A 19770-nucleotide genomic window follows, 5' to 3' on the forward strand; every position below is an offset into this window, starting at 1 on the left:
CCCACACAGAGCTTCACCTCCACCTCCACGGCATGGGAGTAATGTCGCACCTTGGTGGGGCTAGAGCCTTTGGGTGTCCCCTCTGTGGATGCACCCAGTGCTCCCATCTTGATGGAGATCTCCCCCCCGCAATTTTTGGGACATCTTTGGTACTGGGGACTGGAACCAGTGCTGTGATCCTGCAGAGCAGCCAGATGAAGCAGAGTGCCTCAGCATGATGCCTGCCTTGTACACGGACACCAGTGCACTTCTCACAGATGGCTCAGGGCCTGGTGCTGTGGTTTGGAGCACCGACTCCATTAAGAGCAGTTTCAGCCTAGAATCATGCTCTTTTGTTCCTAGGCTTGAATGACCTGCAGATTTTGCAGGAGTAAGTCAGATGTCCCTCCAAGGCCCTTAAGGCAGTACTCATGGGGATTCCCACAGGATGAGGGGTTTCTGGCACCATGTGCAGGGCTTGAAGTCAGGGTCTCCCCGTCTCTTCCCCCCCCCCCCGCATTCATCTCACAGGGGGAAATGAGGTGCAAACTAACTCTACACTAAAATGTCAAGAAACTATTAATACTATTTACAAGAGATTGAACTATTCACAAGCGATTAAGAGAAAAAGGGGCGCTAAGGGAGCATTTGCAGAGTAGCAAGCCAAGTGTTCCACCATCCATCATGGGCAGTAAGAACTACTGAGTTGCTGAAGGGCCAGCAGGGGAATATGCGCCTATATAGCAGCAGCACTCCAGGAGGTTCCCTGACAGGCCCAACAGGTACTGCTAAAGGTAAAAAGCTTCTGGAACTCATGCACACAGAGCTTACACACCTAGGTGGAATGGACATAAACAAGCTCTCAAAGAACTAGCACACGTAGACTAATGTTCATTTACAAAATAATCAGTCATCTTTCCCTGTCAGTTATTCAGCAATACATTATATTGAAAGATTTATTTCCACTATTTAATCACCTCTAAGACTGATCAGAAAGTAAATTTATCATGTTTCTCAATATACATCTCTACTCACCATATGAATACAGGCAGTCCCCGACTTACGCGGATCCGACTTATGTCGGATCCGCAGTTACGAACGGGGCTCACCCTGGAGGACACAGACTGTGGGACCTCGTGGTCCTGCCGCCCGCGTACTCCGGGGCTTTCTCCGCGTCTCCCTGGTCTGCAGACCAGGAAGACGCGGAGCAAAGACGCGGAGGGGCTCGGGCAGCGAGGCAGCCCAGGCATGCCTGGGCTGCTCCGCTGCCGGCTTCCCCGAGGCTTTGCAAAGCTGCGGGGGGGCTCGGGCAGCGAGGCCGCCCAGGCGCGCCTGGGCTGCTCCGCTGCCGGCTTTGCAAAACCGTGGGGAAGCCGGCAGCGGAGCTTTGCAAAGCCTCAGGGAAGCCGGCAGCGGAGCAGCCCAGGCGCCCCGCAGCTGTCCCGCTGCTGGCGTCCTCAGAGGCTTTGCTCCACGTCTCCCTGTTCTGCTGGTCTCCAGCAGACCAGAGAGACTGGGAGCAAAGCCGCAAAGGACCCAGGCGGCGGGACCGTGGTGCGTCTCGGTCCGCCGCCCGCGTCTTCCTGGTCTGCTGGGGTGGGGGTGGGGAGCGCAGCTAGTACACCCCCCCCCGCAGCAGACTAGGCTTTTCTCCAGATGCCTGTGGCAGAGCAGCTGGGGCGCTGCCGGTTGGTCCCGGGGCGCTGCCGGTTGGTCCCGCAGCGCCGCTCTGGGCGCTACTGGACCAACCCGGCAGCACCCCAGCTGCTCTGCCCCAGGAGTCCTGATTCAGCCACTGCTGGTCAGTTTCAGCAGCGGCTGAATCAGGACGCCTGGGGCAGAGCAGCTGGGGTGCTGCTGGGTTGGTCCAGTAGCGCCGAGGAGCGGCACTACTGGAGCAACCCAGCAGCACCCCAGCTGCTCTGCCCCAGGCGTCCCCAAGTCAGCTGCTGCTGAAACTGACCAGCGCTGACTACCGGAAGCCCGAGGCAGAGTTGCTCTGCCCCCGGCTTCCTGGAATCAGCTGCTGATCAATTTCAGCAGCAGCTGACTTGGGGACACTTGGGGTTCTTAAGTTGAATCTGTATGTAAGTCAGAACTGGCGGTCAGTTTCAGCAGCAGCTGAATCTGGACGCCAGTTCCGACTTACATACAGATTCAACTTAAGAACAAACCTACAGTCCCTATCTTGTACGTAACCCGGGGACTGCCTGTACTAGTAATTGAGCTACGTCAAAGTTGAACAACCCATTTCAGGCAGCAGATGGCCAGCACCAGCCTGACTTCCACTCAGCAAGCTCTACACTTTGATGTGGAAAAGATATAGGCTCATACACCAACGTGTTGGACCTAAATAAACTGCAAGAAAAGTAAGATTGCTGAGTAGGAGACAAGCTAAAGGAACAACCATTTGGGGAAGCAAAAAAAGGTAAGGTGTTGGTGGACCTGGGCACTTTAAATTTTAATTCATCATTTGAGTAACATGGTTAGTTCAAGTGCCAAATTCACTCTCAAATTATAAAAGTCCTGAACATCTCAGAGTCACTCAGATTTTACTCAGCTGATAGTCAACCAAATTTTGATTCAACTCAGTGTGTATTAGGGCTTTTCTAAAGGCATATTTGCATCATTTAGCTAACGGTATCATTTTAAACTAACTTACACCATCACAAAAGCCTATGGGAACATTCATGTTACTTTAAACTAGGATTATTGCAGTTTAAGTGCTAAACCAGATGAGTACTTGACTGTGCTCCCTGTAGTTGTCCTGAGCAATCAAATATTTGGCATGTTCAATGAGAGCAGGTGGAGACAAAGAAAAGTAGGACAAGAACTCTAAGCAGATAGAGCCTTTGAATGAACTCACTGTTCTTTTTTGACAGAGGAAAGCCACTGTGTACTTTTACTGCTGTGTGTTCATTACTTTCAAAAGGCAAACTTCACTTCCAACTAGGGATGTAAGCGACTAGTTGAATAGTGATGCAACTAGTCGCTTCTCCCCCGCCTTGCTGCCTCTATCAGAGAGGCAGCAATGGGGGAGGAGCCAATGCTGGGGGGAGCCAACTTAAAAGCCGGTTCCCGCCAGCACCGTCTCTGCGGGGGGCAGGGCAGTTAGAATCACAGTTGGAAACAGCGCAAGCGGGGACTGAAGCAGTCCCCACTCACGCTGCTTGTGCTGGGATTCTGCTTTTGAAATGTTCAAGAGTCCCGGCAGGGCTCTTGAACATTTCAAAAGCAGAAGCCCCGCAGAAAGCGCAGGGTACTCCTGCTGTCCCTGTGCTCCCTGCAGCACCTGAGTCCCCACTGGGCTCTTTTAAATTTAGATTTCCATTGACTATTTGATTAGTCTATAAGGGTGCCTCTGCCTGGCCCCACGCTTCCTGTGGGGCTTCTGCTTTTGAAATGTACAAGAGCCTTCATAGACTACTCAAATACTCTATGGAAATCCTATTTTATTTGTTAATTAATCTAAATTTAACATTCCTACTTCCAACACCTAATTATTTATAAGTATAAAAATCTCTCCAGTAACAAAGAAAAGGGTGAGCTCCAAGGGATGCTTCCTGGTGAATTTGGGCATTCTAGGTTTCTTCCTACCTCCCCACCCCTACTGATAATTGAGCTGTGTAATCATTCCCTATCTAGAAGGAAAGGGGCCAAAGAAGAAAAGAAAAGGAAGGAGAGTGGACCTCAGAGCTATTATTCTGAAATGTTAATGTGTTCTTTGGGAAGTCATCCATCAAAAGCAACAGTTACTCACTTACACAACTGCAGTCTTTAGGCACAGAAGCTGCTGAGGTTTGATGTTTCATACTGTCAGTGCTCTATCTGGATCCTTTTTCTCCAATTTGTTTCCTTGCTTCCTGAGTTGTCTGTATCAGCTACTGTTTTGCTTTAGGTAGTATCTTTCTATTACGCTATTTTCTGTGCTTAATTTCATTTAAGTAAATAATTTCCTGTTTCATTATGTTTTTAACTTGTCAATTTTTATTTTCTATTTGGGTTAATTCATTAATATCACACATGGAAAGTCAAACAAAAATTCCCAGAGCTGGATTGAGCAGACTTTGCAAATGCTTAAAGCTCTAGCCTTATAAAACCCCTAGAGCGGCATGAATGTCATTCCAGCAACACCACAGTCAGCTTCTGATCTAAATGTCTGTTGGGTCCAGATAAGCACACTATAAAATGACAACACAAGTATTATAAAATGATTTTAAAAGCCACAACTTCTATTTTGTAGCCAAATCTGTTGCTGGCTCAAAGTGAATTATTTTAAAAGAAGCAGTTGAAGAAGAGCAAACTTGAAATTGACTATAAGAAGTACCAGATGAGTCATGTGCCGTGAACTTTTTGCTCTGGGCATTGTACTCACCCTTTACTCTTGAACACCAGTGAATAAAAGCATCATGTGAACCCAAAAGAAAATCGCATTTCTGGGTAGTAATTATTTATTTTTATTGCCAGAGCACCTAGAGGCACCAATCAAGCACTGCAAGCCCCTTGGTACTTTACAAACATAAATAATGAAGGTGTTCCTGCCCCAAAGGAACTAGGACAGTGTCTACCCTTGCAGCATTAGCACACTGCTACAGAAGCACTTGAACGCTACAGTATGGTTGTAGGTTCAGCACTGGGAGAGAGCTCTCCCAGTGCTTTAGAGAAACCACCTCCTCAAGGAGCCTGGTTCCTAGCACTGGTAGCCCATATATACTGACAAGTTACTGTGCTGAAGCTTGTTGTGCTGAGAGGGGGTGATTTTTCACACCACTGTAAATGTCAGTGCAGTAACTTGCCAGTGTAGGCAAGCCCTAAGATCCTGACTTCACAATTACAAAGCCAGGTTCTAAGTAGACCCCTGCCCTCTCATAAGTCAAGAACATCCAACACTGGAAGTGACTTTTCTTACTATAACCTATACCAGTGGTTCTCAACCAGGGATATGCATATCCCTGGGAGTGCACAGATATTTTCCAGGGTGGGCACATCAACTCATCTAGATATTTGCCTATTTTTACAACAGGCTACATAAAAATCACTGGCAGAGTCAGTGCAAAAATTTAACACAATGATTTGGTTGCAATGCTCTACATGCAATACACTCAAATGTAAATACAATATTTATGTTCCAATTGATTTATAATGATATGGTAAAAAGGAGAAAGTAGCAAATTTTTAAGAAATCATGTACTAGACATTTATAGTTTTAAGTCTGATTTTGTAAGCAAGTAGTTTTTAAGTGAGGTGAAACCTGGGGGTGTGCCAAAAAAAAAAAAAAAAAAATCAGACTCCCGAAAGGAGATCAGTAGTCTGAAAAGGTTAAGAACCACTGGTTTATACCTTGGTGTTTAACCACAGAAGGAAACAATGTGGAACTAAAATGACAAGTTTTGATACACAGGTAATTGTGATCTTCAAGTAGATTAAGGATGCAGATACACTATCTTGGCTCCGAAAGCTGGAGCCCCGTGGAAAGCTGTTGTTCATCCTAACCAAACATTTAGCTTGCTAAATTTATATAAAATCTTGACCCTCACCCTAACTTCTTTCCATTTACTTGGAACCAAAGTCAAAATCTCCAAAAGATGTGGACAATTGACAGGAATCTAAGCTAGATAGACAAGGTGAATAAGGTAATATCTGTAATAGAGTCAACTTCTATCAGTGGGAGAGAGAAGCTTTTGAACCATACAGAGCTCTTCTACAAGAATCTGATATTTTTTGCTGTATCTTAAGTATCTTTTCTTAGATTATGCTGTCAATACATAAAAGATATCTTCCTGGAGAGCAAGTGTAACACCTAAAGCAGGGTGAATAAAAATCAATGATATTTTAAATAGAAAATATTTAACAATTTAAATAAAATATTTTAAAAATGAAAATATTTTATTTAAAAAAATCCAATTTAAAATAAGCGCTATTAAAATTTTAAATATATTTTTATTTAAATTGGATTTATTTTTTAAAATCAGTAAAATACTAAATTTCTCATTTAAAAATAATAGTTACAATTAAATCTCGTCACCTACACTTACAGGCTAATTAAAAACAAGAATTAATGGCTCTAGTCTCTCCAGCCTAACTACTATCTCTTGCTTCCTGAAAGTTCTGGGCTTCCAAGTTTTCTGTTTCTCAGCAAAGTAAAAAAGTAACATGTGCAAAGAAAGGCACAAGGTGGATGGGATTGTTTTTGTTCTGTACTTATATGGTGGTTGCCAAGGCAGACTTATTCCTGTAGGTGAAGTTTCAACATTCTGTCTTTTTGGGAGGGTGCTGTCAGTTCTACAATTGAGGCGTGCACGAGCAGGAAGTTAGCATGGGAGAGACTGAAACTTTGTAAACTGAACAAGAGCTTGGAACTGTATTTACTGTGGTTTTCGTTTGGAATGCAAGAAAAAACAACGAAGGCCAAGAACAACAAGCCAATTGTTTTAAATCAAGCCTTTACAGGCAGTCCCCGAGTTACGCGGATCCGACTTATGTCGGATCCGCAGTTACGAACGGGGATTTCTCGCCCCGGAGAACTGGAGCAGCGGGACGCCTGGTCCCACCACCCGCCTTCTCCGGGGCGAGAAAAGCTGCTCCCCATCTCCCTGGTCTGCTGACCAGGGAGACGGGAGCAAAGCGGGGGAGCACCGAAGGCCAGACCCGCGGCCGCTTCCAGATCAGCTGGAAGCACCGCAGGTCCGGCCGGGTGCTCCGCCGCTTTGTTCAACGTCTCCCTGGTCTGATCTGGAAGCTGATCTGGAAGCGCCGCGGGTCCTCCGCCGCTTTGCTCCACGTCTCCCTGGTCTTCTGGGGGGGGGGGGGGAACGACGCAGCTAGAGCCCCCCCAGCAGGCCAGGGAGACGTGGAGCAAAGCTGGGGGCCTGTGGTAGAGCAGGTGGGGCACTGCCGGTTGGTCCCGCAGCACCGCTCCTTGGCGCTACTGGACCAACCCAGCAGCATCCCAGCTGCTCTGCCCCAGGCGTCCTGATTCAGCTGCTGATCAGTTTCAGCAGTGGCTGAATCAGGATGCCTGGGGCAGAGCAGCTGGGGTGCTGCTGGGTTGGTCCAGTAGCGCCGAGGAGCGGCCGCGCTACTGGACCAAGCCAGCAGCACCCGAGCTGCTCTGCCCCAGGCGTCCCAAAGTCAGCCGCTGCTGAAACTGACCAGCGGCTGACTACAGGAAGCCCGAGGCAGAGTTGCTCTGCCCTGGGCTTCCTGGAATCAGCTGCTGATCAGTTTCAGCAGCAGCTGACTTGGGGACGCCTGGGGTTCTTAAGTTGAATCTGTATGTAAGTGGAACTGGTGTCCAGATTCAGCTGCTGTTGAAACTGATCAGTTTCAGCAGCGGCTGATGCCAGTTCCGACTTACATACAGATTCAACTTAAGAACTAACCTACAGTCCCTATCTTGTACATAACCCGGGGACTGCCTATACATTATCTAAAACAAGGAACAGCTACTCAAAGAGAGAAGGAGTTCCAGACTTCAGAGACAGAGGTCCAAAAGCACTGCAGTTGTATCAGTGCTTCAGTTTCTGCTATACTTAAGAGACTGTTTGTTTGTTTCCATGATGAGCTTTAGTTTCGTGGCCCCATCTCCATTGTTTTTGAGTGGGTTCTGCAGAGTTGCCAGCTCTCTGACTTTTATCATAAGTCTTCTGGTGATTGGTGTTTTTCTTAAAGCTCCAGTTCCCAGTCATGTGATAAGACACTCAACTTTCATTGAAAGCAGTATAATTTCTAGCACTCAAGAAAAGCTTGAAACATGTACCTTAAAAGTTCATGAAAAGAAGGCTTATTATAAAATCTCATGATTTTAGAGGTCTGATTCATGATTTTTAATACTTGATATTGGCAATGCTAATTATGACTTTGCTAAGAATTCATATATCTTCAAGGGACTGTTTTTCTACTGAAAGCTGGAGCCCATTTTTCTGAAAGAGAAGAGTGCTTTCTTTGATGCTTTTAGTATTATCTCTTTATACTTTGCACATAGGAATCCTCCGCTTTCAGACGAAAACAACCTTAACGAGTGTATCCTTTGTGTTCAGAGAGTCCAAAAGTGTACTGAAACCCTTACATAAAGGTATGCCCAAATACAGCAATCACTTACCAAAGGACAATTTTTTCATGGCCTTCCAGCATGGCAAATGCCCTCCACGGTCTTTTAGCGCTAGTTAAGTATAACCAGGCAACCTACTGTACATTATAATGCATGCATCACTTTAAATCTTCAGCATCTGTTTCATCCTCCAATGACAGAGAAAAATTCACACTTGCATCATAAAAATAAAAGACGTGATTAAAATGCATGTTTATGATTTTAGTCACTGTAATATTATGCATCTTATACTATTTCACATTCAACCAAGGGAAAAGTTTTCTTTTGCTGACAAAGGAAATTATCCCCCTCTGAATTGTTTGAGCAACCAGGAATTCACCAGAAAAGAATCATTACACACTGTACAGTATATGTATAGTAAATTTTCATTATAAAGAGTTGAATACAAATCCACAGCCACAACATAAAAACAGTACCAAATTCAAAAACATGTAAAATAAGAATATTGCTGCAAAACTGAGGTTCAGAAATCAAACACACAACAGTTAGGAAATATTTCCTCCCCAGTTTCCTCCCCAGGAGCCAGGCCGACATGGGCTGGCACTGCGGGCTCTGCAGTATAAAGCCAAGCAGTGTGTGTAACTGCTAAGATTTTTAACAGATACATGGTTGCCATATTAAAGAATTGGTAACATCCCTAGGTATGACTTGCATTCACCCCCTGCACTTAAGCCTAATCAACTCAAGTGGATTTTGACTACATGCCAATAAAGCAAACTGTGCAAGGAACTGGCACTAAGCTGAGTTCTTAGTTTCAAAATATTCCTAAATAGATAAGGTTTCAGAAGCTATCACAATATATTGGTATCGTGACTTGTCTGGATGAGATAATATATACACCTCTTAGTGTAAGGGTCAGAAAATGGCATTAAAGAAAATGACAGTGGAAGGATTTGAGGGTTCAAATATGAAAAAGTTAGTACCATGCTGGAATAGTAGGTTAAATCCAATGGTGGACACTAGATTTCCTTAACATTTCTCTGGGGAAGACAGTGGCTGGGTGACAAAAGAACATCAAAAAAAGTTGCATTAAAGAAAAAATAATAAGAATGTTTAGCAAAATAGATGTCTGAGGCTGTTTTAAAATAGGACCCACTGATAGCCAAGATAAAAAGAGTAGATATTTTTTCTTTTCCATAAGGAAAAGAAAGCTCAAGTCAAGGCAGCAATTTCACAAGGATTATTTCTAATGGCTAAAACCTTACACACAAAATTCAAAGTAAAAGTTGTGAAGAAGAAAAAACCAAACAAATTGAGAAAAATTCCTCAAGGAAAACAAGTTTGTAAAGAATAAAAAGTTAAAGATTTTGCACAAAATGAACACAGCCAAGTTAAACAATTGGGGGAGGTATAAAATGTTTTTTAACGTAGTAAAAATGATTTAATAATAAAACCCAGTGCAGTCATGCAAAGAGAAGGTCAGGTGAAAGAAATAATCCCTTCCCAATGTGTGTTGGTAAATAAGCAATTGTTCTGGCTGCTTCAGACAGAGTAATAATCTAATTTAAATGATTAAACTATGAATCATTTCATCAAACTCGCTAAAAACTATATGCTTAATTCCTTCCAAATATACCAGTGGTAATGTAACCTAAGTACAATCATGTAACAGGACAAGTAAGAGCAAGGAAAGGAATGTTAATGAGCTCCGTGCTCAATGGTCCTGTACCCAGCTTGGCCCCTTCCCCTCTCAGCCCCCCAGAAATCCCAAGTCCCCCCCACTCACCTCCTTTCTCCCAGCTATCCCTGCCTACCTTTGTCCCCGTCCCACTGCTCTTTTCCCTTCCCATTCTGGTTCCTCTATCCTCCTTGGCCCCCACTCCTCACAATCCTGTGCCTGGGCAATTGCCCCCTATGCCCCACCTTGTTGGTGGGCCTGTTCTCGCTCTCATCCCCACCCACTGGACTGTCCCTGGAATGAGGTTTCATCCCCTTTTCAGTGAAGAATTTTGGAGTTTCATTCTAATTGGAATGAAATAAAATAGTGAAATCCTCTGGGAATCGGAATTACCTTTTTTCGCCCAGGTGTAGAGGCAGCATCGCCTATGTATTATTTTTGGTTTGAAAGCTGGAGAAACCCTGCATAGAACAATGCCTCCTGGAAAAGTACAAATGCCTTTTCCATGAATAATGCCTCTGATTTCAAACTCTTATAGCAAACGTTAGGATTATGTTTTACAAGTACAAAGAAAAGACATGCAGGGGTTAGAATGGTTGGTTTGAAGTACCCAATTTAATTTCCAGTTTAGGCATGTGTGATTTGAACCAGAGTCACGAATGCATTTGTAAAAATCTTCATATGCCAATCTAGTACTTAGAGCACTTTTAAATAACATCTCTCTGCCTTTATAATGCTAACCCAGCTTTGTAAAATGATTGTGAGATCAGTTAAGTAACTTGCCCAAGATGATTGACTGACTCAGTAACAGAGTCGTGTGAATGGAATTCATGGCCCAACCCACAACTGGAGTGAATCTGTTCAGCTCAAAGTCACTGGTTCTAAGCTGATTTACATCAGATGTAGTTTCAGTCTTCCTGAAACAAGAGCCATAATAAAACATCTGGACCATGTTTGCAGAATTAGGGAAAGGAAGTGGGGGGATAACTCTTATGTCACTGAGGTTGTCTCTACACTTGGACTTCATCAACAAAACTCGTCATTCATGGGTGTTTAAAGTATGACAAGATTTTGCCATGGCAAGTTCACTTACGAATGCTGTTTATCAGCAGGCATGCTCCGCTGCTGACTAAGGCTGTGTCCAGACTCAGGGGTTTTTTCGAAAAAAGTAGCCTTTTTTCGAAAAAACCTCACCTGCGTCTAGACTGCAGCCGCGTTCTTTCGAAATTAAATCGAAAGAACGCGGCTTTTCTTTCGATGGCGGTAAACCTCATTTCACGAGGAAGAACGCCTTCTTTCGAAAGTTCCTCTTTCGAAAGAAGGCGTTCTTCAATGTAAATAGGGCTTCTTCGAAAGAGAGCATCCAGACTCACTGGATGCTTTCTTTCGAAAAAGCAAGCCGCTTTTTCGAAAGTTCAACGTGCAGTCTAGACGCTCTCTTTCGAAAGAGGCTTGCAGTCTAGACATAGCCTAAGTGAAACCCATTCATGAAGGGGGTAGAAGTACTGTTTCTGCAAAAGTGAGGACAATCAGCATTCACACACACTGACTTGTAGCAATAGAGCTGTGTCGACATAGCCTTGTCACTAAAAGCTGCACACCCTGGATATACCCTGAATAAAGCTGAATCTTGTCTGAAGTAAAACTTACTAACCATGGAAAAGGTTTGCAATAAGTCTGTCCCTGGACCTCCAAAGTTCTTGGGAATCATCTTGAAAACCCCCCTGTGAAACTGCTGATTTTCTTTGAACTCTTCTCTCACTTCGCTACCAATTCATCTGAAAGTGAAAAGTAGCTTTAAGGTGGATAGCTAGAGAAGACAGAATTTATATTTACCAAGGTTGGTCAGAGATTTCTTTGTGGAAGCCTGAGATGTGTGTGCTTCCCTCAGTTTTTTTTTTTTACAGATACCAAACAGTATGATATGGATACTATAATGAATTTCTTAAGTGAAGTGCTTCACTGTTAAACTGTCTTCGGTTGCAGCCATCGTATGCTTCTTTTTACCTTGCTGACACTGACCACTTTCCCCTAGGCAATCACTTTGGTTACAAGAGTGGCTTCCTGTGTCAATTAAGTATCCTTTCTGTTACCACTAACTGAGACCTTGGAAAAATCTCTTGTGTTGTACATTATGTAAAAAGGGAACAACATTTCAGAGAGTGCAATAAATTTTAATCCTCCTACTGGCTGGATGAAAGATCCAGAGCAGGGTAAGGAACATATCTAGGGATAGATATGACGTCATGTCCATGTCAGGATATTAATGCATTAATGTAGCACATCCAACACTTATATAAAGAAACTAAAATATGCGATTCTGAAACTTTTCTGTTATGCATTTTCATCTTTTGATGTATTAATAAGTTCAGAAGTGGGAATCACACAACTTTCTTCTTAATTCATGACAGAGATTGGAGAAGATGTACTGCTGTTTAGGTGTCTTGCTAGATGTTTTCATCTGAGCAGAATATCATCCTGAAATAAATAGGTATTTTTCTTTTAGTTTTGAGTGTCTACAAAATCTGTTCCCATAGAATCTTTTTCTTCTGCAATAAGGACTAATTGGGACATATATTTGTGAATGTCAGAGATGTTGCTGGTCAAAATGTTAATGCTTTGTGCTGCTAGTAGATTTGTTGAACAATCTTGACAAATGTGCATGCCATTTTCTGTTTGGAATACAACATGTTTCCTTGAGAGGTATGTACAACAGAAAATCCCCTGCTGGCCCTGTAAGTGGAATTGGCTTCAAATAAGCTAGTCTATATCTGACTCGGTCTATTTGTTCTGTGATTTGAGATCCAAGACTTCTGATACCTGACTTTTCTAGTACTACAAAAAATATGGAACATGCCTGATAGCCTGTGCTTCAGAAGAGAGGTACTATGTTGCTCTGATAGATAAGTCTTTGGGATGTTCATCTATTTCTGTGTATTGCTTAGAGTCTGTAACTGAATGCATTTTGATTTAAGGATTTCTCAAGTGCTGTGGAATAACCCTACTGAATTATTTCTCCTATTCCCCTGCCAGGTCCATTTGAATATACAGATATCCTCTCTCACTGAATGGTGAAAAACTTTGACATGCAAGGTCTGATGTCAGACATTGTTGATGGTGGTGAGCTTCCTTCATCTCTCTAGTCTTTCTCCATCTTCATCTACCAAGAAAGAGGTTAAAAAAAGGAATATCCATTTGATGTATTTTTCTGAGTTGTTTTGCTGAAGCTGTACTGTAAAATTGAAGATACTTACACAACTGTTTAGTTATCTGATTCTTCAGAAAACTGAAGTATTCAAAAGGCAAGTTATGTTGAATTGTTTAATTTGGGAATCATCCTTTTAGATTTTTAAACAAAATGTCTCTTTAGAACTGTACTACATATCATAGATCACAGCTGTAGACCTTAGGGAGTCAGAAACAGGCTTGAATGACATGGACATGTGTTACAGCTATAACTTCCATTTCTTGTTCTTGCAGATAGTCAGATGACCTGTACTATTTAGTCATGTTCTGAGAGCTCTGGAAAGCCTAACAGATGACATTTGTATGGTTGCCACTGTAATCTTATAACTGGTTCCTAAGCCAGTTTGATTTTCCTGTCCATTGATTTCTTGGAAAGGAAATCCCTTTAGAGAGGTGAACCCAGATATTTTCCAAGGAAAACAACTGCTGAATCTACTGTTAAGAGTAGAATGATGTGATCAACTCATGTTTGTTGAATCTTTTTGATTTCTTGAAGTATTTCTGTTTCCATCTGATTGTGATACATTGCTTTATGGAAAGCAGACTCCTTTGCTTTTAGTTATAGATGAAAATTGCCTTCTGGAAGACCTCTCTCCTTTGTGCTTTTTTTTTTGGATGAAAGAATTCTCTGAATAGTTCTGGTGAAAATGCTTTTGAGTTTGACAACTCCATTTGGTCTGATTTTCAAAAAAATTCCTTTTTTGGTAGAAAAATTGTTGAATAAGGAACTACTGCACCATTACTTTCATCTCTCACAAATAAGATGACAGACTGATGGGAATCTTCCAAATAAAATGGATCTTTTGTTTAAAAAAAATTGACTGATTAATACTATGTTTCCTCCTCGCTGAGAGGCTAAGATTTGTCTATGAAATGGAATTAAAATATACAAACACATCTCTTGTGCTTTCAGACATAACTGATCACTGTGACAACAGCCTATTCAGTTTAATTTCTAAGAAATTGAGGTTCAGAATCACTTTATAAACATGCCTCCCTTTTAATCTCTAAGCTGGATTTTTTTTTAAACAATTTCTTGTGTGAGGTTTATGGCCTGTATTTGTTTTGGGTTTTTTTATATTTATTTAGTAGATTCCATGTTTTTGGGACTATTTGGATCTCTCTCCTGAGAAACAGCTCATATGTGAACTACAGATGATAGCAAGTGATGTAGTGGAAGATTAACTGCTGACAGAATTTGACCCTTGGCTGAATCAGCTATACAGACAGATCCAATTTTACAAAGCCACCCTGTCTCCCTAGTGCAGTTGGGTGTAACGGTAAAGCAGTGTGGTTTCTGGGAACAAGCTCTGGCAGTCAGGTGATGGCCAGTTCTAATCCTGGCTCTAACTTTGTGCAAGTCACCACATCTTTGTGTCACTTTCCCTCTTTCTATAAGGAAGATATTTCTTAGAGGTGTGTAATAAATATTAACCAGTTGTTCCCTGTATATTGCTTTCAATGTATAAAGTGTTATAAAAGTGTGAAATACAACCACTCCAGGAGAGAGAGCAACAGCAGCATTACTTTGCTGAATAATCCCGCACATTAGACTTTCTTGGTCTGATCTTGGGTTGAAAATTGGGGCAGTTACTCTGCATGTGGCCTTAAGCAGAGACCCCAGTGGAAAAGCTATAGGGCTTTGGTTTGTGAATGCTGTTAGTCAGAACCACATCTGAAATGTTTATCATTCAATAATATTTTGTCAAACAGATTTGTCACAATGTCTTCTCTATCACAAACATCTCGTCATAAAATTGATTTGACATCAAATATAGGTTGAACAACCTATTTCTGCAGGATAAATCACCTGTGGCAGTGTGATGGCGAACGTGTGTTACTGCTCATGAGCCAGTGGTGTGCTAGCTGATCTATTAGGAAACACCTGCTCCCACGGCTTGTCTCCTAATTCATGAAGGTTTCCAGAAGTCTGCAGAGGAGAACCTTTGCTCATTAACCTACTCATTAACATTCTTAGGTCATAGCTCTTGAAGAACTTGGGAATCACTTAACTGTCTACTGTCCAAGCTGTTGTCTTCTTCCACCACCATGTGTAAGGGGACTGTTACCCCTTACTAAAACTCTGTGGGAGTTTTTGGTTTGCCAGCTCGCAGTATCTGAAGGGGAAGAGTTCATGAGACTGACTGACCCCAGAGACAATGGAAAGCAGCCAACACTCCAGCTCAGCCTGATTGACAGGTTGGACAGGCCAGTGAGAGGCCAGGCCCCGTCCTCCCTGTGAGCAGGGATTGTTCTGGGTCTCTCTGAGCAAGGAGAGAACAGAGCGAGCTGTGTGCAGAAGAGGTCCTGCAAAGACAGAGAGCTGAAATAGGAGTACAAGCTGTGTGAAGAAGTCCTGCAAAAACAGGGAGCTGAGAGACAGCCCAAGCAAAGCAAGCTGTATGCTGAGGGGCAGTTTTTGCAGTAGCTGAGCCAGACACACACAGCTCAAGAGCGCAGACCCTGTGTTGAGCAGCAGACTGGCAGTGCTCAGAGAGCCAAAAGGAACAGAGAAGCAACGCAAGAAGCTAGAGACTGGCCACACAGCACAGCCTGCAGCTGGATGTGGTGAGCAGCTGGGAACTGCAAAGTGTGGGGAGAGGCTCTGGACTGGGAGAGGGGTCTGGCCACTTAGAGCTTGTGGCTGTGTGGGCACTGCCAGAGCAAGCATGTCCAGCCTGCAGCTCCCCCTGCAGCACATCCAAGGCCTCTAAGGGGCCTCTAAGGAAGAGACTGTGGACTGTCCTTACACTCTGCAGGCTGCTGTTTTGATGTCCCTGTGCTACAGAGCAGGGCTGTGTGTTCTCATTTAACCATTCTCATTGTTTTCTTGTTCTTTTCTCTTTAATCAGTTGTTGTTTAATAAATTGTATTTGCTTTGAACCTTATGAAGTGATCACTGGGCCAAGAAGGTCTGCAGTGTAAAGAGAGCACCTCGGAGTGGGGACACCCTAACTCCTGCCCCTAGTGACTACAAGGTCAGGGATTAAGCCCCAGGAAACCTGGGCCCAGCCTTGTTGGGGTTTCAAGGGCTCTGCTACTCAGGAGAGTGGAGGAGGAGCCCTCAGGATCAGGGAGCCGTGGGGTAAAGGAAGTGGGAGCGGGGACTCAGATCCTTTCGCTGGTTCATTTCACCGGGGTGTGTAGAAGCAAGGAAAGTTCCCCACAATAGCGGGATCATTCCCCCGCTTACACATGATTACTTTGGGTACTAGCCTAAGACTTGGGAGACCCAGCTTCAATTCCCTCCTATTCTATAAACTTATTGAGTGACCTTGGACAAATCATTTAGATTCTCTGACCAAATTCTCCCTCTAAAATGAGAATGATAATGCTTCCCTACCACACAAGTGTTGTAATAAGTCCATCAGTGACTGTAAAATGCATAGATTCTATGGTAATGGCAGTTGTAAGTACCTACAATAGCAAGATTCCAGCATGTTTATTTGTAAAGTGTAAGCATGTCATGTGTATTTAGCAATGTAAGCAAGTGAAGAAATGTGCAAGAATACTTTTGTTTCATTTTGGGGTACTTTGTGTGCCTGCAGACTTGCTGGAATGAGGGTGATGACTCTGCTGCATGGGCCAGAATCTTCCAGAAATTGGTATAGTAGTTACAAGTTTGAAACTACAGTTTGGACCTCACTGGTCTGGCACCCTCAGGACCTGACCGGTCCCTGATGAGAGATTTTGTACTAAAATTTGCTGCAGACTCATGCTGCAAAGACTCCAGGGGATTTGAATGGGACTGTGGAACTAACACTCCCAACATTAAGGAGCTGGCAAGCCCTACAAAGGGTTTGGAAACAATTCCACAGAGACGGAGGATATTTCTGCATTACAGCTTATGCCAGCATAATTAATGTAACTCAGGGGTCTGAATAAACCACTTCCCTGTGCAACAAGAGTTACATGGACATAAATACTGGGGTGGACAATGCTGCCACTAGAAAAGCTGCTGCTGCTGCTTGTGGAAACTGGAGAAATTAAGCTGATGGGACAGCTCTCTCGTTAGTTTAAAGAGGCTACATTAGAGAACTTGCAGCTGCATCACTGTAAACTCTAGTGTAGCCAGGCCCTTGAGAAGGGTAAATCTTCCCAGAAGAGTCATGCATGTCCCTATTCAGCACATGCATGTGAAAGTGGATAATTATATTTGCATCTGAACTCTTAGTACTAACTTGGGGAGAGGGAGAAGAGACTCTTGACTGTTTCCTTTAAAAAGTTGCTGACAATGTTCATAATTGATTCATGGGTTAAAAGTAAACTGTTATGCAGTTAGAGCGATTTGATCAATATTTTTCTTTAGAGATTCAGTGTCACTTTTGTTCTCTGTATAATGTAAATATACATTTTGTTCTCTGTATAATGTAAATATAGCCAGGAACGGCTACACTTTGGTATGTACTTCAGAGAGACATGCTTAAGTGCAGAACAGAGGAACGTTAACAAAGTCTTGTGTGTGAATAAGTGACTTGTGGTAGCACGCAAGACCCCTGCCAAAATTTTAGTTGATAAATGGAGTGCCCTCACATGCCCCCTCCCTCTGGTGGCCCTCTTTGCACCCTTTCCCCCACAGGCTCCAGTTTACAGACTCACAGACTTTAAGGTCAGAAGGGACCATTATGATCATCCAGTCCGACCCCCTGCACAGTGCAGGCCACAGAATCTCACCCACCCCTCCTAGAATAATCCTCTCACCTATATCTCAGATATTGAAGCCTTCAATTACTTTGAAGACCCCAAGATGCAGAGAATCCTCTAGCTGTGATCTGTACCCCATGCTACAGAGGAAGGCGAAAAACCTCCAGGGCCTCAGCCAATCTACCCTGGAGGAAAATTCCTTCCCAACCCCAAATATGGCAATCAGCTAAACCCTGAACATGTGGGCAAGACTCACCAGCCAGACACCCAGAAAGTTCTGTAGTAATTCCTATCATTCCTCCATTGACCTATTTCCCACTGATAATGAATGGTCAATTAGTTACCTAGATCATGTTATCTCATCAAACCATCCCCTTCATAAACCCATCTAGTTTAATCTTGAAACCAGATAGATCTTTTGCCCCCACTACTTCCCTTGGAAGGCCGTTCCAGAACCTCACTCCTCTAATGGTTAGAAACCTTTGTCTAATCTCAAGTCTAAACTTCCTACTAACCAGCTTATATCCATTTGTTCTTGTGTCCACATTGGTATTAAACTTAAATAATTCCTCTCCCTCCCTGGTATTTATCCCTCTAATATATTTAAAAAGTGTAATCATGTCCCCCGTCAGCCTTCTTTTGGTTAAAGTAAACAAGCCAAGCTCCTTGAGTCTCCTTTCATAAGACAGGATTTCCATTCCTCGGATCATCCTAGTGGCCCTTCTTTGTTGCCACTGATGAGTATGTTTAGACAAAAGTAAAAATCTTCTACATCTGCCCGACTATTCACCCTTGTGGAAACAGAGGCCTGAGACCACTGGGGGACAGTCTTTTAGGACAGAAATGTTTGAGTTTTCTAAGGGAGCAATGTCAAGTTAGGTTCTGCCACAAATTATGGAAGGAGATTAAAACCTCCTGCCCCTTATTTAGTTAAATCCTGACACACTGCTGTGTACTAGAGAAATATGAGTATAATTTACAGCTGGTCCCCGATTTACGAACGAGTTATGTTCAAAGCACTTGGTCATAACTCAATGTGTCTGTAAATTGGATTACATTCACTGACGTACGGCTGCGCTGTTTGTAAGTACGGATTTTGTTCGTAACTCTGGTTCCAGCCGTATAAGGGGTTTGTTGTAAATACAAACAGTCGTAAATTGATGCGTTCATAACTCAGTGACCGGCTGTCGATGATTCAAGTCAAAGCCATTAAGAATATCTAACAAAAGCAGATATCAGTTAATATCCCTGCTGTTCAACACATCGCCTGCAAGTGAGAGGTGCAGAATCCTGTAGTGGGCCTCAAGATACTGCTTTTCACCACAAAAGGAAGATTAAGCATTTGAATTGCAATGACCTTAGAAGTGGACACAAACTGCTCTCTCATTCATTGATTCTGAGCATTACAATAATGTTTCAATCCAGTTTACAAATTCACTCCTTACACCTCCTTTAAGTAAAACCATGCATGTGAACTTGATCCATTCTTTCCCTCACAGCAAGCTCTGTGATGGCCGTTGGGATTATCTGATTCCAAAAATCTATTTCTCAGAGACTATCATCATGTGTTGGCTTGGAAGAGATTAATCCAGTTTGATATTAATGGATTAATAGACCAATTACTTTTCAAATCTCTTAGCCCCTATTTCCATTAATGTTCTTAAGAAGTTCATGTTCACACAATACGTTGAGCTGAGAGACACAAAACCTCCAATCTTAACTGCTGGGGGTGGGGGGGAATTGTGTCTCCTGGGGGATGTGAGCTGAAGATATAAACATGCTATATCTCCAGGATTGTCCCTGTGTGTCAGTCCAAAGCTTAGACTGTCTGGGTCAGTGTGACTTGATGGCAACAGTTGCAAGCATGGCTGAATGTTCTTTTGTTTAGAATATAACCAGGTTCAATCATCAATCACTGGAATACATAATTACTCTCCAATTTTTAAGTTCTTAGCTCTTTTTCATTTATGAATTATGTCATGCTGCGAGTCCTACACCATTATCAGAACACCACCCTTACTCTACAGTTAATTTGTATGCAAGAATTTCAGCGGTTGTATGAACAAGATGCACCAGATCAATTAAACTGATTACTTGGTCCAACTGCCAGAGTTACCAACATACAACCTGATCCAAATACACACAGTCGCCATTCTGAAGAAACTGCTGAGAC

At 43.0% G+C, this 19770-nt stretch overlaps 1 long non-coding RNA gene across 3 annotated transcripts in view; it reads left to right on the forward strand.

The window, feature by feature from the left end:
* The window catches only part of LOC142829580 (uncharacterized), a 39125-nt gene extending 19837 nt beyond the window's left edge, over window positions 1-19288 (forward strand). For all 3 annotated transcript variants that reach the window (XR_012904125.1, XR_012904124.1, XR_012904126.1), the window contains one exon: window positions 12741-19288. This is a non-coding gene — a long non-coding RNA (uncharacterized LOC142829580). The remainder of the gene's footprint in view (window positions 1-12740) is intronic.
* The last annotated feature ends 482 nt before the right edge of the window (window positions 19289-19770 follow it).

Source organism: Pelodiscus sinensis, chromosome 5 (assembly GCF_049634645.1).
Source record: "Pelodiscus sinensis isolate JC-2024 chromosome 5, ASM4963464v1, whole genome shotgun sequence".
NCBI lineage: Eukaryota > Metazoa > Chordata > Testudines > Trionychidae > Pelodiscus > Pelodiscus sinensis.